This window comes from Lolium perenne, chromosome 6, assembly GCF_019359855.2.
Source record: "Lolium perenne isolate Kyuss_39 chromosome 6, Kyuss_2.0, whole genome shotgun sequence".
In the NCBI taxonomy this organism is placed as follows: Eukaryota; Viridiplantae; Streptophyta; class Magnoliopsida; order Poales; family Poaceae; genus Lolium; species Lolium perenne.
The window spans coordinates 123,040,898-123,057,743 of record NC_067249.2 but is presented as its reverse complement, the minus strand read 5'-3'; the positions used below and the strand labels follow the sequence as shown (position 1 = coordinate 123,057,743).

At 44.4% G+C, this 16,846-nt stretch overlaps 1 pseudogene; it reads right to left on the bottom strand.

Annotated features, from left to right (window-relative positions):
* Positions 1-1,197: 1,197 nt before the first annotated feature.
* LOC139832488 (uncharacterized) lies at positions 1,198-4,952 on the bottom strand (annotated as a pseudogene).
* Between the last annotated feature and the right edge of the window lie 11,894 nt (positions 4,953-16,846).

Here is a 16,846-nt window from a genome sequence, read left to right as displayed (position 1 = left end):
GTGCTCGCCGGTGGTAAATACTACCGGCGCACTATGTTTTGACTGCGCCGGTGATGGCCCAATAGTGTTGGCGCACCAAAAATTTAGTTTCGCCAGGGATAAAGTTCGAAGAGGTCCGGGCCAAATAAAAGATTCCAGCCCCCTTACCCCCGGCGCGCTTCTATGCTGGTGCGCCGGTGGTAAACAATGTACCACTAGCGCACCAGCATAGAGGCGCGCCGGGGGTAAGGGGAGCAAGATAGAAATTTCAAAAAATTAAATCCTTTGAGATGACCATGTGTTAGGCCATCTAGTTTTAATGAAACTTTAATAAATTTAATTTTGATATATTATGCGAAATGGAGTCATGTTTCGGTAAAACGGGATTTCTGGTTGCATACGACCTCCGATGGAAACCTTTTTATATCAAAATCTATCTACTCGAAATTTCCTATCCGAATTAAACACCTACGATCATTTGGAAAAAAGTTGGATTTAGCAAATTCAAATTTAGGTTTTAGATTTCGATGAAAAAATAGAAAAAATTATTGCCGTCGAACCACCATATTTGGTGCACCGGCGGTAACATATGCTATATATAATGCAAACCAGCCCGCTATCCTCACTTTGCCCTCTTCTTCTTCCTCCTCCTCCTCTACATCGACGGTATCCTCCGGCTGCTGCTCCGTCAACCTCCTCTTCTACACCGACGGACTCCTAAAACTGTTGCACCGTCGACCTATCCGCATGGAGTCCTCCTGCAACGATGGCCACAACGTCCTCCTCCGACCTCCTACTACACCTCCTCCCACTCATCCTCCTCCTCCTCCTCTTGCTCCTCCTCCTCCTACCCGCATGGCCTCCTCCTGCATCTCCGGCCACGATGCCTTCCGGCCTCCTCGTGCACCTCCTACACCAGCGCAGAGAGGACACCACAACCACAACTCAAGAGCTAGATCTAGATTCGATTTTTTTGGTATAACTTACCGCCGGCGCACTAGGCAGGTGCGACACGGATAACGCGTGCTACTAGGCTTGGGGAGATGTGGAGTGAGCTGTTTATATTTTCATGCACGCCACTCAACACCATAGTTGAAAGTGCATTTTCAGATGTTTACATGTTTTATTGACATGTATGCAGCATATAAAGAGAATATGTATGTACTGTAAATTAAATGGTATTGTGCATATGCAACTATTTTGACAGCGAAATGAATTCTACCTGTAGTGAGAAAATTGAATATATGTGTACATGCTCATATGTAGCAACAAAGTTTTTTAGCTGTGTGGCAATAGAGTACTAGAAGGTAAACATTTTTCTTTAAGTGGGCTACTTCCTCTATCATTACCGGAATTAGAAAGTTCAGGATTTAACATCAATTAAAGGGCATGTTCTCCCAAGGTACACTAGGAATAGGAAGAGGCATATATAAACCATGTGGATTAAGTCGAGATTTAGCTTTTTGACATATAGTGCAGCGTGTCATAAATCTCTCAACATCTCGACACATACGTGGCCAAAAGAAGTGTGCAACAAGTACAACCTCCATCTTCTTCACACCAAAGTGACCCATCAATCCTCCTCCATGCGCCTCCTGCAACAACAAAAGACGAACGGAACTATCTGGGATGCATAGTATGTTAGCACGAAACACAAATCCATCATTGGGGACGAATTTGTTCCATGTTCTACCATCTCTATAATTCAGCAACACATATTTAAAATCAGCATCATGCAAATATTGTTCCTTTATGATTTCTAATCCAAAAATCTTGAAGTCAAGTTGAGATAGCATAGTATAACGGCGCGATAAAGCATCAGCAATAACATTATCTTTACCCTTTTTTAGTTTGATAACATAAGAAAAAGACTCAATAAACTCAACCCACTTTGCATGGCGGCGATTCAACTTAGCTTGACTACGAATATGCTTGAAAGATTAATGATCAGATGTATAACAAATTCTTTAGGATATAAATAATGTTGCCAAATTTCTAATGTCCGAACTAGCGCATATAATTCTTTATCATAAGTAGAATAGTTCAGACTAGGCCCACTTAATTTTTCACTAAAATATGCAACAGGTTTGCCCTCTTGTAATAACACACCTCCCAAACCAATTCCACTAGCATCACATTCTAGCTCAAAAGTCTTATTGAAATCAGGAAGTTAGAGTAATGGAGCATGTGTTAACTTATCTTTCAGAATCATGAAGGCTTCTTGTTGTGCATCGCCCCACACAAAGGGCACATACTTCTTGGTAAGCTCATTCAGTGGCGCAGCAATGGATCCAAAATATTTCACAAAGCGCCTATAAAAACCAGCGAGGCCAAGAAAACTCCTCACTTGTGTGACCGTCTTTGGCTGCGACCAACTCTCAATTGCCTCAATCTTGGCTGGATCAACTTCAATTCCCTGCACAGTACCAACATAGCCAAGAAACGCAACTCGATTGGTGAAAAAGGTGCACTTCTCAAGATTACCATACAAACGTGCATCCGTAAAGCATTGAAAATAGCACGTAAATGATCCAAATGATCCTCCAAAGATTTGCTATAAATCAGAATATCATCAAATTATACCACCACAAAACGTCCAATAAAAGCATGTAAAACTCCGTTCATCAGTCTCATGAAAGTACTAGGTGCATTAGTTAAACCAAAAGGCATTACTAACCACTCATATAAACCGAACTTAGTTTTAAACGATGTTTTCCATTCATCTCCTAATTGCATACGAATCTGGTGGTAACCACTACGCAAATCAACTTTAGAGAACATAATAGAACCACTCAATTCATCAAGAATATTATCTAAACAAGGTATTGGACGATGGTATCGAATGGTAATATTATTAATAGCTCTACAATCAGTACACATGCGTGAAGAACCATCTTTCTTAGGTACCAAGATAATAGGAACATCACATGGGCTAAGAGACTCACGAATGTAACCTTTATCTTGGAGAACCTGAATTTGTCGCTGAATCTCTTTGGTCTCTTCGGGATTGATACGATATGGCGCACTGTTGGGCAGTGAAGATCCTGGAATCAAGTCAATTTGGTGTTCTATCCCACGAATAGGTGGTAATCCAGGTGGAACATCTTGGGGAAACACATAAATGAATTCCTGCAAAAGGTTAGCAACCGTAGGTGGCAAAGAAGGAGGCATATCCTCAAATGAAAACAGAACTTATTTGCAAATAATAGCATATCATTGAGTAGTGTTTACATCAAGTTCAGCAATATCAGATTTGCTAGCAAGCAAACAAGGGTTTTTTAAACGAATTTCATTAGCATGGTTCGACTCAGATTTAGTATTAGTCTTATGTGGCATAAAATCTGCAGCAACAATCTAATTTTCGCTCTTATGTTTCTCCTCGTTTTTTACTCTACTAGCTCTAGCAAGATCATCTTTTACTATTTGTTCAGGAGTCATAGGTTTAAGACCAATTTTCTTTCCATTATGCATAAAAGAATAGTGATTAGTTTTACCATTATGAACAGATTTTCTATCAAATTGCCAAGGTCTACCAAGTAACAAAGAATAAGCTTGCATAGGTACAACATCACAATCAACAAAATCAGAATATGTACCAATAGTAAAATGCACACGTGCAGTTCTTGTTACCTTGAGCTTCCGAGAGCTCTCAAACCATTGAATGTAATATGGATGTGTGCGCTGTCTTGTAGGGAGAGAAAGCTTCTCCACCATGTCAATGCTAGCCAGATTATTACAGCTCCATCCATCAATGATGATCCTTATAGCTCGCTCTTTTACAATGCCTCTTGTTTGAAACAGATTGTGGTGTTGATCATGCTCAGATTTGCTCAATTGCATGCTCAACACACGATGTGCAACTAAGCTCCTGTACTGATCAGCAGTGTCAGCTTCCATTACCTCCATCTCTCTCTTAGAATCAGAATTGCCGCCATCACGTGCAGCAATAAGGGCCAATGTATCTTCATCAAAGTCACTTGCAGAATCATATTCTCCATCTTCATGCACCAAAATCACACTTTTGTTTCTGCATTCTCTCTCTATGTGACCAAATCCCAAGCATTTGCGACATTGAATGTCGCGCGTCTTCCCCGTGGAGGCCATGGAAGATGAACTTCGAAGAGGACCAGTAGATGGTGGTGGAGTAGCAGCAGGTGGCGCTCGTGATGCAAGCGCGGTGTACTTGGAGGTAGTAGGCGCTGATGCAGCACCACGAGATGGTGGCGCTGATTGTCGCGGAGACCACGACGATGTACGACCTGCAGAAAGATTAGCTCTTCTCCATGGTGGTTGACGATCCTGCACTTCACGTTCAGCTTTGCAAGCAAGGTGAAACAAGCGAGTAATAGTGTTGTACTCCTTATAATCTAAAATATGTTGAATCTCTTTATTCAAACCACCAAAGAAATGTGCAAGCATAGCCTCATTATCCTCTGCAATACCACAGCGAATCATGCCAATTTGCAATTCTTGATAATAGTCTTCTACAGATTTTTTCCCTTGTTTTCATCGAGAAAATTTCTTAAGCAAATCACGCTGATAATGTGGAGGAACAAAACGAGTACGCATATCAAGTTTTAAACCAACCCAAGTAGTAGGAATATTTGCATGATGTGCTCTACAATGTTCAGACCACCAAACAGAAGCAAAATCTTTGAACTCACAAGTAGCAGCACTAACACGTAAGTAATCAGTGTATTTTAAACATGCAAAGCGTTGCTCTACTTCCAATTACCAAGTAAGGTATGCATCAGGATTATATCTACCCTCAAATGGCGGAATATTCAGGTTCAGTTTAGCAACATGATCATCATCACGTACCGGTCGTAGAGGTGGGCGAGCGTTGCGATTCAGTTGTCGTGGACGACCCGGTGCAGGTTGTTTGACTTCCTCGCCGTCCAACATGTTCTCATCTACTCGCTCGTCCTCGTCCCCTTCATAGTCTTCGTTTACTTCATCAGAAGGCGCGTCATGTGCGGCTGCTGCAGTAGGAGCGGTACTCGCAGGCACCTCCGCATGAGGAACGCGGCACGCGCGTCGTCGCACGTTGTCGCAGGGTGGCGACAACCGAGTCAAGAGCTCCTGGAAGTTGGCGTTTGATACGCGTACAGCACGCGTCCGTTGGGAACCCCAAGAGGATGGTGTGATGCGTACAGCGGCAAGTTTTCCCTCAGTAAGAAACCAAGGTTTATCGAACCAGTAGGAGCCAAGAAGCACGTTGAAGGTTGATGGCGGCGAGATGTAGTGCGGCGCAACACCAGGGATTCCGGCGCCAACGTGGAACCTGCACAACACAACCAAAGTACTTTGCCCCAACGAAACAGTGAGGTTGTCAATCTCACCGGCTTGCTGTAACAAAGGATTAGATGTATAGTGTGGATGATGATTGTTTGCAGAGAACAGTAGAACAAGTATTGCAGTAGATTGTATCAATGTAAAAGAATAGGACCGGGGTCCACAGTTCACTAGAGGTGTCTCTCCCATAAGATAAATAGCATGTTGGGTGAACAAATTACAGTTGGGCAATTGACAAATAGTGAGGGCATGACAATGCACATAAATGATATGATGAGTATTGTGAGATTTATTTGGGCATTACGACAAAGTACATAGACCGCTATCCAGCATGCATCTATGCCTAAAAAGTCCACCTTCAGGTTATCATCCGAACCCCTTCCAGTATTAAGTTGCAAACAACAGACAATTGCATTAAGTATGGTGCGTAATGTAATCAATAACTACATCCTCGGACATAGCATCAATGTTTTATCCCTAGTGGCAACAGCACATCCATAACCTTAGGGGCTTCTGTCACTCCCCCAGATTCACAGAGACATGAACCCACTATCGAGCATAAGTACTCCCTCTTGGAGTTACGAGCATCAACTTGGCCAAAGCATCTACTAGTAACGGAGAGCATGCAAGATCATAAACAACACATTACTAGTGGTGGTAATAGTCTAAACTTTAGCTACATTATTCTCTTTAGCAAGTTTTTCTTCTCTTTCCCACCTAGCATGCAATTCAGCCATCAATCTAATATTTTCATTAATTCGAACTTGGATAGCGTTTGCCGTAGCAAATGACTTAATATCTTTAGTTTCATTAGGCATAACTTTCAATTTTAAAAGATCAACATCAGCAGCAAGACTATCAAACTTAGAAGCAACAACATCAATTTTACAAAGCTTTTCTTCAACAGATTTGTTAAAAGTAGTGTGTGTACTAATAAATTCTTTAAGCATGGCTTCAAGACCAGAGGGTACACTCCTACTATTGTTGTAAGAATTACCATAAGAATTACAATAACCATTACCATTATTAGAAGGATATGGCCTATAGTTGTTACTAAAATTATTCCTATAAGCATTGTTGTTGAAATTATTACTTTTAATGAAGTTCACATCAACATGCTCTTCTTGAGCAACCAATGAAGCTAAAGGAACATTATTAGGACCAACATTAGATCTACCATTAACAAGCATAGACATAATAACAGCAATCTTATCACTCAAGGAGAAGGTTTCTTCAACAGAATTTACCTTCTTACCTTGTGGAGTCCTTTCAGTGTGCTATTCAGAGTAGTTGATCATCATATTATCAAGAAGCTTGGTTGCGACACCCAAAGTGATGGACATAAAAGTACCTCCAGCAGCTGAATCCAATAGGTTCCTCGAAGAAAAATTTAATCCTGCATAAAAGGTTTGGATGATCATCCAAGTAGTTAGTCCATGGGTAGGGCAATTCTTTACCAAAGATTTCATTCTTTCTCATGCTTGGGCAACATGTTCATTATCCAATTGCTTAAAATTCATTATGCTACTTCTCAAAGATATAATTTTAACAGGAGGATAATATCTACCAATGAAAGCATCTTTACATTTAGTCCATGAATCAATACTATTTTTAGGCAAAGAAAGCAACCAATCTTTAGCTCTTCCTCTTAAGGAGAAAGGAAACAATTTCAGTTTTATAATGTCCCCATCTACCTTATACTTTTGCATTTCATAAAGTTCAACAAAATTATTAAGATGGGCAGCAGCATCATCAGTACTAACACCAGAAAATTGCTCTCTCATAACAAGATTTAGTAAAGCAGGTTTAATTTCATAAAATTCTGCTGTAGCAGCAGGTGGAGCAATAGGTGTGCATAGGGAATCATTATTATTTGTGCTTGTGAAGTCACACAACTTAGTGTTCTCAGGAGTACCCATTTTAGTAATAATAAAAATAAGTAAAGCAAACTAAATTAAATAAAGTAAAACAAGTAACTAATTTTTTTGTGTTTTTGATATAAAGAAAGCAAATAAAACAGAAAATAAAGTAAAGTAAAGCAAGACAATAACAAAGTAAAGAGATTGGATGTGGGAGACTCCCCTTGCAGCGTGTCTTGATCTCCCCGGCAACGGCGCCAAAAATTTAGCTTGATGACGCGTGAAGCACACGTTCGTTGGGAACCCCAAGTGGAAGGTGTGATGCGTACAGCAGCAAGTTTCCCTCAGTAAGAAACCAAGGTTTATCGAACCAGTAGGAGATGAAGGCCACGTAAAGGTTGTTGGTGAAGGAGTGTAGTGCGGCGCAACACCAGGGATTCCGGTGCCAACGTGGAACCTGCACAACACAATCAAAATACTTTGCCCCAACGTAACAGTGAGGTTGTCAATCTCACCGGCTTGCTGTAAACAAAGGATTAAACGTATGGTGTAGAGAATGATGTTTGTTTGCAAAGAACAGTAGAGAACAATGATTGCAGTAGATTGTATTCAGATGTAAAAGAATGGACCGGGGTCCACAGTTCACTAGTGGTGTCTCTCCAATAAGATAAATAGCATGTTGGGTGAACAAATTACAGTTGGGCAATTGACAAATAGAGAGGGCATAACAATGCACATACATATCATGATGACTAATATGAGATTTACTTAGGGCATTACGACAAAGAACATAGACCGCTATCCATCATGCATCTATGCCTAAAAAGTCCACCTTCGGGTTAGCATCCGCACCCTTCCAGTATTAAGTTGCAAACAACAGACAATTGCATTAAGTACTGTGCGTAATGTAAACAATACAAATATCCTTAGACAAAGCATTGTTGTTTTATCCCTAGTGGCAACAACACATCCATAACCTTAGAATTTTCTCCTTTGTTCAGCATTCAATGGAGGCATGAACCCACTATCGAGCATAAATACTCCCTCTTGGAGTTACAAGTATCAACTTGGCCAGAGCCTCTACTAGCAACGGAGAGCATGCAAGATCATAAACAACACATATATGATAGATCAATAATCAACTTGACATAGTATTCCATATTCATCGGATCCCAACAAACACAACATGTAGCATTACAAATAGATGATCTTGATCATGATAGGCAGATCACAAGATCTAAACATGATAGCACAAGAGGAGAAGATAACCATCTAGCTACTGCTATGGACCCATAGTCCAAGGATGAACTACTCACACATCAGTCCGGAGGCGATCATGGTGATGTAGAGTCCTCCGGGTGATGATTCCCCTCTCCGGCAGGGTGCCGGAGGCGATCTCCTGAATCCCCCGAGATGGGATTGGCGGCGGCAGCGTCTCTGGAACTTTTCTCGTATCGTGGCTCTCGGTAATAGGGTTTTCGTGATGGAGAGAATAAATAGGCGAAGGGACAGAGTCAGGAGAGGCTCGAGGGGCCCACACCCTAGGGCGGCGCGCCCCCCTCCTTGGCCGCGCCGCCAGGTGGTGTGGGGCCACCTTGGCTCCTCTTCGTTTCCTCTTCGGACTTCTGGAAGGCTCCGTGGAAAATAAGACACTGGGCTTTTGTTTCATCCAATTCCGAGAATATTTCCTGTGTAAGATTTCTGAAACCAAAAACAGCAGAAAACATGAACTGGCGCTTCGGCATCTTGTTAATAGGTTAGTACCGGAAAATGCATAATAATGATATAAAGTGTACATAAAACATGTGAGTATTGTCATAAAACTAGCATGGAACATAAGAAATTATAGATACGTTTGAGACGTATCATGGTCGAACGTCGAAAACGGAGTTCGTATGCAAAAGTTATGCCCGGTCAAAGTTTGCTCCTATATCTCTTCCGAACATACAAGGAAATACGCCCGTGCACTTGCTAGGGGTTGAATAAAAGATCTATGGAAAATTTCATTATTGAAATAAGTTGGTTTGTTGATGCTTATCGTCAGGTCATGTGGTTCGACTGACACATGTTACCGAGAAATTCTTGGACGGAGTCAAAAATTTTGGCAAAATCTTTGGCGGAGTCGGAATTCTAACATGGCGCGGTCTATGTGATCTCTAGAAAAAGGTTGCATCGTTGCCATAGTAGTAGATAGAGAGGTCTCTTTATTTGTGTCATGGAAGCGAAGCATTGTCGAAACCCTGCCATTTTTTCTTGTGGTTTTTTTGCCGGTTACTTTCTACGGCTTGTTGAAAGGACGAGATTATTATAAATGCGACAAGCAAATAACGAAGAACGATAAAAGTAAACGCAGCGGAGACACGAGATTTAACGTGGAAAACCCCTTCCAACACAGAAGGGGAAAAAAACCACGTGCGCCAGCCAGCAAAACTTCACTATATCGGGGAGTGTTTACAAACGCCGTGGGTTATCTTATAATCTGATAAACCCTAGCCGGCGGCTTACAAGATGTATATATACCGCGTGGGGCTGCCGCCGAAGCGTAGCGGAGTCAGAAGTTAGCCTCCCTTTAGTATATGAATTTGGATCACGATACAACAAACTCCACCTTGAGACAAATTCCATCTTGTAGCATGAACTTCAACAATCTCCTGGACAACAAAGAAAAACACTTGCTGGCGCCAACAGCCACTTGAGCTAAACAATTATACCAACCAAGATCGAGCAAAGCTCAAACTTGGAAACAGGAATTGGCTTTGTCATCATATCAGCAGTATTATCATGAGTACTTATCTTGCATACCTTCAGTTTACCTTGAGCAACGATGTCACGAACATAATGGTACTTGATATCAATGTGCTTTGTCCTCTCATGAAACATTTGATCTTTAGTAAGGTATATTTCACTTTGACTATCAGAAAACAAGTTAATGCAAGAATCATCTCCACAAAGCTCAGCATACAAACCTTTCAACCAAACAGACTCTTTGCAAGCTTCATTAATTGCTATATATTCTGCTTCGGTCGTAGATTGGGTAACAACGGATTGTAACGTTGCCTTCCAACTCACAACACATCCACCAACAGTGAACACATAACATATGAGGGATCTTCTCTTATCCAAATCGGCAACAAAATCTGAATCCACATAGCCTACGAGTCCCTCACCGGTCTTGCCAAACTTCAAGCAAGCTTTGGATGTGCCACGAAGGTATCTGAAAATCCACTGAATAGCTTTCCAATGTTCTTTACCAGGATCAGCCAGGTATCTGTTGGCGTCCGAAACCCACCGGCGAGCAACGGCTGGCAACACGTAGAGCCGAGAACAACTCAGAGCTGCAGCTGGCCCTGGTCCCTCGAGCGACGGCCCGCAAAGCCTCTGGTACGCACGTCCCGATGCTGGTGCAAGGGCGTGCCACCTGATCTATACCTGATCAGGAAGGTGATGGATTTGCTTCGCTTAGTTTCCTGCATGGCATACACGTAAACATTAAATACGAGCCTCGATCGGCTCTCAGGTTGTCCTGTGAATCGGCTCAAGGAGCCGATCCACCCATGGTTCGTATGAGGTCTACGATCACATGGTGGTCCTGCTTGATCGATATATAGCTAAAACGACCTACGACGATTTAGGGTTTTCACCGCATAATCGGAACATCCTACGCGTGATTGAGCCTGGCAGCTACGCACGGTGATAATAAACCAACCCTAGACAAGGCCTAAAAACCAACATGAAGTTGATCCCCGGAACATCTTATCTAGGGCTAGCAAACTACACCCTACGTGCTACTGGATCCTTCAACCCGTTTGCAAGGCCTAACTATGCAGATATTAAACTAATCCTTGAAGAACAAGGAGCAATCATAACGGATCGGATCTACTAAATAATGATCAAGCAAGGTGCCGCCCTTACACCTAAGATAGGTGTAAGGGCGGCTAGACGTCTAAGGGTTGCATGGACGAAAGCATGTGACACGATGAAACAATGCTAACCCTAACACGTCTATGATAACTACGTTGCTCGCCATCAACAAGGCTTCAGCACGAGCAACGCATGAACAACGAATAAACGCGTACTGCCTAGATCGCAAGATGCGATCTAGGCAGCATGATGCTTACCCGGAAGAAACCCTCGAAACAAAGGGGGTGGCGATGCGCCTAGATTGGTTTGTGATGAACGTGATTGTTATTTTTCTCGATAACCCTAGATACATATTTATAGTCCGTAGACTTTCTAACGTGGGAATAATCCCAACCGTGCACGAGCCAAACTCTAACTAACCGACACGTATCCTACTAGGTTTACAGATACAAGGGCAAACTAGCCCAAACTTCGTGTACAAGGCCGGTTCACGTATTTCTTCCATGTATATTCTTCAAGCCCAATCTTGATCGCGGCCCACCTCTGATCCGGTCAAATTCTGGTGATAACACATGCCCCCCTGGTTTTGGAATTGATAATTCCAAAATCACTCTGCTTTTTCTTCGTCGGGTCATGTCGTGGCAGGGAAAAACCGTCGCAGTATCCTTCATCATGATGCCTCGCCTTCTCAACTTCTCCGCGTGATTTGACCGTTGTTGTTTTTTTCTTTTGGGCACCACTTCCTCGGAAACTGTTGTGGCATTAAATCTCCACTATATCCCCTTTTATTTAACCGCTCCAAACAATTTTGCCACTTCATCCCCTTGCTCTGTTCTGGCCATCGGCACCAAGAAACCCCAATCTCAGAGCGATGTCTTCCTCCTCTTCCTCCTCCGCCTCGTCGGACCTCTCCTCCCAGTCCTTCTCCTCTTCGTCCTCCTCCACCTCGTCAGTCTTCTCCGATTCTTCCTCATCTCGTGAGCCGACGCCGGAGTGGGGCTCGCTGGTGGCGCACGACATCCTCGCCGCATCGGAGTGGGACAAGGAGGACCACGAGCCCTACGTCTGGTCCGAGGACGACAAGTCCTTGACCAGTGGCGACGATGACCGTTAGTTCCTCGGCGATGGGGAGCTAGAAGCGACGAGCGAGGACGACTCGTTCTCCTGGGACGGCTACACTTCCTCCGAAGAGGAGGAGGAAGAAGACGACGATGACTCCCTCGAGGACTATCCGCCGGCGAAGCGCTTCCGCGCTGGATCGGATGATGACGACGATGACGACGACGACGAGGAGGAGGAGGCTCCCATAGAGGGCTATGGGAGCAGTGACGAGGAGCTCGCCGACAGCAGCGCCGACGAGAGCTCCGACGACGAGGGCAGCGACGGCCCGTAGAGTAGGGTCTACTAGTATAGGTCTAGTAGTAGTAGCAGATTGGCCAATAGGCCCTTCTTTTGTTCTTCCTCCCTTGAGCAATCGGCTCGTTCCTTGTAAGAAATCTCCTTTATTAATGAAGAAAATATTCCTCTATTAATTTCTGCTCTCTTGCCAATTTTGCCGATTGTCAAACGAAGTTGCTGCACAAAGAGCCGATGGCAGGGCATCGGCTTGCACCCGAAACACGATTTGAGGCCAATAGTTGCCTATTCGCACAGTCAAACAGATCTCATCCGTGTCCATGCCATCCTCAAATTTCAAACGCACAGATTCAGCAAATCCAACGAGAGAATCATCTCAAATGCCATGGGCTCTGGCTTGAAACTGATCCGTTAACCTGCTCAAATGAGCTTGTTCTGTCTAGAGTCGATGGCAATGCATCGGCTTTCTTATTAATCTGAAGTCGATGTCCGTGCATCGGCTGTACTGGTATCCATATTTCTCAAGTCGATGTCTGCGCATCGGCTGTGATTTGTATATAAAATTTTTTTTTACTGGCCGATTTTATGAATCGGCCCCCATGTTTTACTGTCCATCATCCCACATGCTTGGGAAATATTTCTTGAGGTGCTGACCATTGACAGCTGCTGGGAACTTGGCGCCGTCCAGCTGCTCCAGCATGTATGCATTACCCTTCAAAACCTGGACGACTTTGTATGGACCGTGCCAATTAGGAGACCATTTGCCATATGCTTTATCCTTGGTTCCTAATGGCAACACTGCTTCCCATACTAGATCACCAACTTGGAACTCCTTTGGTCTCACCTTCTTATTGTATGCACGAACTACCCTGGCTTTGTTCTCTTTAATCTTCTCCAACGACCAAAGTCTAAGTTCCGTTGCATCCTCAATAGTATCACTCATCAGAGCTGCATATTCTTCAGCTGTTAGGTCATTCTGAAACGTGACACGTCTCGATCCAGCCGTAATTTCCCAAGGCAATACGGCTTCCTGCCCATAGACGAGCTGGTATGGCGAAGTTTTTATAGCTCCATGGCATGACATGCGATAGGCCCACAAAGCTTCTGACAATGTTTCATGCCAAACCCTAGGGTTCTCGTCAATTTTCCTCTTAATCAGCTTGATCAGGCTCTGATTGGACGCTTCAGCTTGCCCGTTGGCTTGAGCATAGTATGGAGATGATCGGATCAGCTTAATTCCCATCTCATCACAGAATTTTCTGAATTCTTTAGAGATGAAGACCGAACCTCCATCGGTCGTGATGGTTTGAGGAATGCCGAACCTATGAATGACGTGTTCTTTCACAAATTTGATAACATCTTCTGATTTTACCTTCTTCATAGGGACGGCCTCCACCCATTTGGTGAAGTAATCTGTAATGGCCAGGATCCACTCGTGGCCTTTGCTCGACGCAGGATGGATTTTGCCGATCATATACATGCCCCAACCTCGGAATGGCCAAGGTTTGATGATGGGATTCATTGCTGATGCGGGTACCATCTGAATCTTCCCGAACATCTGACACGCTTGGCATCCCTTGTAGTACTTGAAGCAATCTTCAAGCATGGTGGGCCAATAAAACCCTGATCGCCTAATCAGCCACTTCATCTTATGAGCCGATTGGTGAGTTCCACAGGCGCCTTCATGCACCTCATGTAAGAGCCGATTAGACTCAGTTGGTCCCAGGCACTTGAGCAGCAACCCTTCCAACGTCCTGTAGAACATGTCATCGCCTATAAGGACATATTTCATGACCTTGTATCTTATCCGTTTAGGTCCCCCCCGAGCCGAATCCTTCAAGTAATTGAAGATATCTGCTCTCCAGTCATCCTGTTCTAAGAACTGCACCTGAACTTCTGACCCGTCTGGTATGTCCTTGTAGCCTGACGCCATCTGTGCGAGATCGTTGGTCTCGGTATTTTGAGATCTTGGGACCCAATTGAAGTTGATGTACCGAAATTTTGTCATTAGCTCGCGGCATTCCATCCAATATGGGAAGAGTGACTCGCTCTCGCACTTGTACTCATCCGTAAGCTGGGAGATCACCAACTTCGAGTCTCCAAAAAGTTCCACCGCTTCTGCCCCGGCTTCCAAAAGCAACTCCATTCCCCTGCGTACTACCTCATACTCAGCGACATTGTTAGTGCAAGGGGTGGATAACCTGATGGAGAAGGAATAATTTGCCCCCCGAGGCGACACGAGCAAAATGCCGATGCCACAACCGTCGTCACAAGCCGATCCATCGAAGAACATAGCCCATGCACGTACAGATAGTGCTGCTATATTAGTATTAATGCGCTCAGCTATGAGGTCGGCCAACGCTTGTCCCTTGACTGCTTTTGCAGGCTGATACCGGAGATCGAATTCCGATAACGCAAACATCCACTTACCAAGTCGGCCTTTCAAAACAGGAGCCGACAGCATGTGCTTGACCACGTCTGACTTGCATATGACGATGATTTCTGCCGTCAAAAGGATGTGATGAAGCTTGGTGCAGGTGAAGAACAGGCAGAGGCATAACTTCTCGACCTCAGGATACCTTGTCTCTGCGTCCAACATCCTCCTGCTGAGGTAGAATACGACCTTTTCAACACCCTCGTAAAGTTGCACCACCACCGAAGCGATGGACGTGTCAGCTACTGACAAGTAGATATAGAACGGCCTGTCTTGCTGGGGTGGAACTAGCACAGGCGGCGTTGTTAGATACCGCTTAATCTCGTCAAACGCCTGCTGCTGTTCTGCCCCCCAGTGAAACTCGTCATCAGATTTAATCTTCACCAACGCCATAAACGGCTCAATTCGTCCTGATAGGTTAGAGATGAATCGCCGGATGAAGTTGATCTTGCCGATAAGACGTTGGAGCTCCTTCTTCGTGGTAGGCGGCTGCATGGTACGTACTGCCTCTTGACTTTTCAGGCCGATCTCAATTCCTCGTTCATGGACCAGAAACCCTAGGAACTGACCGGCCGTCACACCAAAGGCACACTTCTTTGGATTCATTCTCAGTCCGAACTTCCGAGTTCGGTCTAGGATGCGTCGCAAATCATCCAAGTGTCCCTCCATGGAGACAGACTTGACCACCACGTCATCGATGTAGATTTCCACCAACTTGCCGATCAGATCATGAAAAATATAATTCATGGCTCGTTGGTACGTTGCAGCGGCATTCTTCAGCCCAAAAGTCATGACCACATATTCAAACAAGCCCACTGATCCTGGTACTCTGAATGCGGTCTTGTGTATATCTTCTGGAGCCATGAAGATTTGGTTGTAGCCGGCATTGCCATCCATGAAGCTTAACACCTTGTGTCCAGCAGCTGCATTGATTACTGTTTCTGCCACAGGCATTGGATATTCATCCTTTGGAGTGGCTCTGTTGAGATCTCGGAAATCTATTGCCACACGCCATTGGCCGTCCTTTTTCTCTACAGTGCGATCGGAGATCCATTCAAAGATACCTGCATGGCCTGATGAACCCAGCGGTCAACATTTTCTCGATCTCTTTCTTGACTTCTTCGAGAATTTCGTCCTTCATCTGACGTGCTCGTTGTTGGAATGGCCGAAATCCTTTCTTGAGAGGGAGCCGATCCTCAATGATGCTCCTGTCTAACCCAGGCATCTCTGTGTAATCCCATGCAAAGCAATCTGGGTACTCTTTTAACAGAGCTATCATCTGGCTCCTGAGCTGTGGATCTAACTTTTTGCTGATGAAAGTTGGTCGTGGCTTATCCCCAGGACCAATGTCGACTTCTTCTAGCTCATCAGCCGATGTAAACCCATACCCTAGCTTTCCGTCACCTGTTAGATCGACACTGCACACAGGGAAAACGTGTGGTAAGGATAATATGGGCCGATTGCTGGAATCGGCCCCCATTTTGATTGCATCGCTCAATGAAGGTTTACATCGTGGTCTTGCTTTACCATGACTACGTGACATGCTTGAGACAAGATTATCACTTTTTATTTTTTGGGGCCGATCACAAGGATCAGCCTTGCCACGTACGTCCATAGCTTTTGCTCTTGTTACACGGTCAGGCCGGTGGATAAGACCAGCCTCACCCCGTTTTTTGTCACGTCGATGCGCTCGCAGTCGTCCAAAGTGATGCCTGAGAGTGGCTCTTGGCCTGCCGTCTCCCAAACGTTCATGCCAGCCGTTGAAATCTCGGCTGAGTCATCTGCGTGGACGACCTCTACTTCATCTCCATCCCACTGAATTAGACATTGGTGCATCATGGATGGAATGCAACAGTTGGCGTGGATCCAATCTCTCCCTAGCAGGACAGCATAGGTACTCTTGCTGTCGACGATGAAGAATGTCGTAGGGATGGTTTTCCTTCCTACGGTCAGATCCACGTTCAGAACACCTTGTGCTTCAGATGCTTGGCCGTTGAAATCGCTCAGTGTAACGTTGGTCTTGATCAGATCCGAGCTAGAGCGTCCCAACCGACGTAGCATG